The following is a 5,178-nucleotide window of genomic DNA, read 5'->3' as shown; positions in this document are numbered from 1 at the left end:
CCTAAGGAGAGGCGAGAGCTCTGTCCAAATAGGGGGTGAGCAGGTTGACCTGTCTTTCTGGTACGAGAAGTACGGACAGGCTGCCTTCCGAGAAAATCAAGGGAAGGGACCACCAGTGTGGTCTCTTCCGACAGGGGGACCCGGGGGTGTCCGCAGGAATGTGGCCCGTCTCCGGTGGGTCGGTAAGGAAGCTAGCCCCCCAAGATCTAGGGTTGTGGAGCTGCTCCTGGAGATGGGAGTTAGGGCTAATGATATCTATGCCCTGATCCATCCCTACGGCACCTCGGTGTTCGATGTCAGCTTCATGACGGCAGAGGGGTTGGAATCCTTCTGGTCCCGTCATGAGCTGGCACGGGCATTGCCCCAGTGGCAGGGTTTCGCCGTTCAGGCCGTTTCAAGGCAGAGTGAGGTCATCAAGAGAGTGACCATTTTGACTAGTAATGAGTCACTCTCTTGCATTGATATAATGACCTGGGTGGAGAGGTATGGCGAGGTCAAAGGAATGCCCCAAAAAAATCGGGACGAGCACGGGATTTGGTCTGGTGCCTGAACCTTTTCCGTGAAGTTAAAGGTCCAGGGGAACTCGGTGTCCCACATGCCCTCCTCTGCTTTCTTGGGGAGGGACAGGATCCTGGTCTTTTACCAGGGGCAGCCGAAGGTCTGTCACAAGTGCGGCAGCCCCACACACTTTAGCGCACAGTGTAAGGAGAGGAGGTGTGCGCTGTGTGGGGCTTTGGGCCATCTTGCCGCCACTTGTAAGGACATTAGGTGTAACCTGTGCGGTGACCTAGGTCACCCCTTTAGCCGCTGTCCGCGCTCCTTCGCCAACCTGGTCTTCAACCCGGTGGCGCCTAGCCTTGCCAGTGGTAGTGGTCGTGGTGATGGTGTCGCTGGGGAGGGGGCTGGGGAGGATGGAGGGGTGATAGGGTCGAGGAAGGTAAGGACCCTGCCTCCTTCTAAAACGAAGAGGCAGGAGTGCCGCCGACTTGAGAGGGAGCAGGGGGGGCCCCAAAGCCATGGGGTTCAGTCTGCCGTCCCTCAGGAGGCTGGTATGTCTGCGGAGGCCCTTGGGGACGGTGGGGTAGAGGAAGAGATCAGGAGACTGGTGAGGAGGAGAGGAGAAGCCCCCTCTAGTGGGTCCTCGTACTATGGAAGTTTGGACGAGGACGAAGTGAGGGGGCAAGACAAAAGAGAGGACACTGGTAGGAAGACCCTATGCAAGACCAGGGCTCCTAAATTAAAAACATCCAAGACCGGCCAGATCCCAAAGGAGGGCTTGACTGGCTCCCCCCTGATAGGGCTCTCCAACCGGTACCAAGCCCTTCGGGAGGACATCTCCTCCTCTTCGGAAGAAGAGGAGGGCGGGGGTGAGGTATCGGTGCGAAGGTCGGGTCCTTCGGGAGGTGCTGGACCCTCGAACCAGGTAGTAGGCCAAATGCCTGGGGAGGGGGTTGTCACGGCACTAGTGGACAAAGGGGGGGGTGGGGAAACGGGGATGGTGGCGGGGGTGGTGGCGGGGGATGGGAGTGTAAATATTGTTTGTAATGTTGTGGACTCACTCTCTCCTCTTTTGGTTCCAGAGATGAAAGACTTGGCTAAGGATATGGATCTCTCGGGTGTAAGTCTCAAGAGAGGCAACGAAGATTCCCCGGACCCAGATAGCGACGGGCTAACTGGGGGAGGGAAGAAGCTAGCGGTCGAACTCGATCACTCTTGATGGCGGTACCTACTCCGTTGACCCTGGCGAGTATTAATGTCGCCAGCATTAGGTCAGATGCGGCCAGATTCACGGCCTTTGATTTTCTCGGCCGGGTTGAGGCCGATGTTTTATTTTTGCAGGAGACCAGGGTGCCAGACCTGGCATCAGTGCATAAGGCCAGAAGGGAGTGGAGGCACGGGCCATCTTACTGGTCTCTTGCGGCCGAGCCGTATAGCGGAGTGGCTGTCCTTTTCAGGACAACAGAGGTAAAATGCCGACGAGTGATCGAGGTAGAAATGGGGAGGTGTCTGGTCTTGGACGTCTTCATGAAGGGGCAAGAGCTTAGGCTCATAAACATCTACGGTCCGCAAACCAAGTGGGACCGCAAATGCCTCTTTATGAAGATCAAGCCTTTTCTTTTTACCAGCCGTCAGGTGGTCTTTGGAGGAGACTTCAACACAGTTGTGAGGCAGAAGGACAGGAGGGGCTCCAAAGACAGGCTGGGTTATGACAGCGTCGCTTTAAATAGCATAGTTAGTGAGGCTCGTCTGGAGGATGTCCACATCAGGCACACCCCGGACCACAGTGGTTACACATACCATAGGGGTAGTCAGATTAGATCTAGAATAGACAGGTTTTATTTGAAGGGGGAGGCTGTCTTCTCGCCACTTGTGGTTGAGGAGGTAGAATTCTCCGATCACTGTTTAATTGTTTTTTCTTTGAACGTTGCAGAGACCCATCGGATGGGAAGGGGCTTTTGGAGATTGAATTCGGCACTCCTGGAAGAAGCGGAAGTCAGACAGTCCTTCGAGGATTTTCTGCAGAGCCAGGTACCTCTTTTGGGCCTTTGTAACAGTAAGTCAGAGTGGTGGGAGATGCTCAAGAAACGTGCAGCAAAATTCTTCCGCCAGCTTTCCAACTTTAGGAGCCTGGCCGGACACTGTCTGTACCAGGACCTAAGAAGGAAACTCGAGCAGCTTGTCTCGACAGGAGGTAGCCGCAAGGATATCTCCTGTGTGAAGTCCTTGCTTAAGAGGTGTCAGTATGATAGGCACACGTCCTTGGTTTTTGAGAGGGACTTCGGGAGGTATCGCTCGCCCGACCCTTACAAAAACTGTAGGATGTCAGTGGATTGCAAATATGTGGCAGGACTGATTGATAGTACGGGATCCCTGAACAGGTCCAAATCAGGGATCCTGGAGGTGGTCAGATCTTTCTACTCACACCTCTTGAGTAGGAAGGAACTAGATCGAGACAAAATGTCGGCTTTCCTGGCTGAAACCATTCCGGAGCCAAGGATAAGCCCCTCTCTTGGCGTTTTGACAGAGGAAATCAAGGAAGAGGAAGTAAAGAGGGCGATTGAAGGGTTAGCTCTTAAGAAATCGCCGGGACCGGATGGCTTAACGTTCGAGTTCTATAAGACCTTTGGGGAAGCTTTGATTCCCCTCTTGACTGGGGTTTTTAATGAGTGCCTATCCTCGGGCGCTCTGCCAAAGTCAATGGGTAGGTCAGCCTTGATCCTGCTGTCAAAGGGTAAAGATCCGTCCCGTATTGAGAACTGGCGTCCCATAGCGCTTCTCAATACGGACCGGAAGATTCTGGCAAAAGTACTGTTTAACAGGTTGGTCGAGTTTGCACCACAGCTCCTCTCGGGAGTCCAGCACTGCACTGTCCCAGGTCGAAGCACCTTTAGTGCTGTCCTGGGTGTCAGGGAGGCAGTGGAACAGGGCAGAGCTGGGCACTGGAAGGGGTACATGCTGTCTTTGGATCAGGCAAAAGCGTTTGACAGAGTTGATCATGAGTATCTCTGGTCCACCCTTTTGAGATACGGTCTGCCTGGGGGGTTTGTGAATTGGCTGAAAACATTGTACGCTGGGGCTGAGACTTTCCCACTGGTGAACGGTTGGGTTGGTCGTCCTTTCGTTGTGGACTCTGGTGTCTGTCAGGGTTGTCCTCTTAGCCCGCTGCTATACGTGTTCGCGATCGACCCCTTCCTTGTGAGGATTGATCGCGGGCCGTTGGTGGGTGTGAGGATGGACCTGGCGGTCGTGGAGTCTGCAGTAAGGACGATAGCGTATGCCGACGATGTCACTATCTTCGTCTCCTCGCAAGGGGAGGCGGAATGGGTGATGTCCGAGGTAGATCGCTACTCGGACGCGTCTGGGTCCAAGATCAATCTGGATAAGTGCGAAAGTCTCTGGTTGGGAGTGGGAGACGCAGATTTTTGTCTCCCAGACACCCTCCCTGTGCCCCAAGACACTGCAAAAGTTCTGGGCATAAATTTCGGCAGAGGTGACTATCCTACTCAAAATTGGGAGAGCAGACTGCAGATTGCCACCAAAAGGGTGAACCAGTGGAAAGGTTGGACTTTGACCTTCAGAGAAAGGATCAACTTGGGCAAAACATACCTGCTCCCATTGTTTATTTTTCTGGGCAGCATTTGTATCTTGCCAGAACCCTTCTGGACACGGGTCTACAGCCTGTTTTTCCAATTGTTATGGGGAAACAGGCTGAACCTAGTTAAGAGAGAGGTGACTTACCTAACAAGGAGACAAGGTGGGTTGGGTATGGTCAACCCGGTAGTGTTCCTAGTGAACACTTTTCTTAAATGTAATTTGGCAATCCTCTACAAAGAGAGGGCTCCTCTGTGGGTAGCTTCTTGCAAGGTGTGGTTTCAGCCTTTCTTCCAGGAATGGGAGAACGGAGGGCGAGTGAAGGATCTTCGATCGCAGCGGGGGCATCTCCCGGCTTACGTTGCCCCGGTTCTGAAGGTTGTCCGTCGATGGTGTCTGGGGAAGGATGAGGTGATCACGCTGCCGAGGAAACTCCTCGACATTAGGGTGATCGCCTCCTATTTCCAGGCATCTTTGGCCCTCAAGGACTGCCCAGGTAGGGATCTGAGGGAGGGGCTGACGCTTTTGAATTCAAACAGGATCCCCCAGAAGTATTGGGACTTGACCTGGCGCTGCTTCCATGGTAAGTTATATGTGAGGGGAAACTTGAAGTACAGGAACTCTGATGAAAGGGATTGTCCCCGGGAGGAGTGTGGCGACACGCTGGAAAGCATGGAGCACTTCCTGCTTCAGTGTCCTCTCAATATAGAGGTATACAACCAGGTGGGGATCTCCATCGGGTGGCCAGAGATGGAGAGCCTCTCCTATGCCGAGTGGGCCTATGGGGCGTACAGAGAAGTTGGTGACAGGGACCGATGCACTTTATTTCTAGTTAGTGCAGTGGTCAGGTTCTACACGTGGAACGCGCGGTGTCTAGTTTCGACGGGAAGAAAGACCCTCCAAAGGGAAGAGGTATGTAGTAACATCCTTGGTGACCTGGTGAAGGTGCGCTCTTTGGAGTTTGAAAGGCTGGGAGCACGTAAGGCCTCCCGCTTATGGAGAGGCTTTTCTTTTAGCGTGCCCTAGCCGTTCAAGCTTCTTCCTGGTGTAGGGCTGTAGTTTCAATCACCCTAGCCTTTTTGTTTT

This window comes from Rhinoderma darwinii, unplaced genomic scaffold (assembly GCF_050947455.1).
Source record: "Rhinoderma darwinii isolate aRhiDar2 unplaced genomic scaffold, aRhiDar2.hap1 Scaffold_629, whole genome shotgun sequence".
Lineage (NCBI taxonomy): Eukaryota > Metazoa > Chordata > Amphibia > Anura > Rhinodermatidae > Rhinoderma > Rhinoderma darwinii.
Note: the sequence above shows the minus strand (reverse complement) of the source record.